Consider the following 206-nt stretch of genomic DNA (forward strand, 5'->3'; position numbering starts at 1 on the left):
GGGTAAGAGGGTCGAGGGTAAGGGTGAAAAAATAAAATAATATTTTTTTAAAACAAACTTAAATTTTTTTCTTTTTGAAGGGAGTGGGGGGCTGATAGTGGGCTGGGGGGGCGACAGTAGGAGGTGGGGGTGTAAAAAAATAAAAAATTGAAGTTAGAAATTTCTTTTTAAAACAACTTTTAATATTTTTTTGGGAGGGGTGGTGG

Source organism: Solanum stenotomum, chromosome 9 (genome assembly GCF_019186545.1).
Source record: "Solanum stenotomum isolate F172 chromosome 9, ASM1918654v1, whole genome shotgun sequence".
Lineage (NCBI taxonomy): Eukaryota > Viridiplantae > Streptophyta > Magnoliopsida > Solanales > Solanaceae > Solanum > Solanum stenotomum.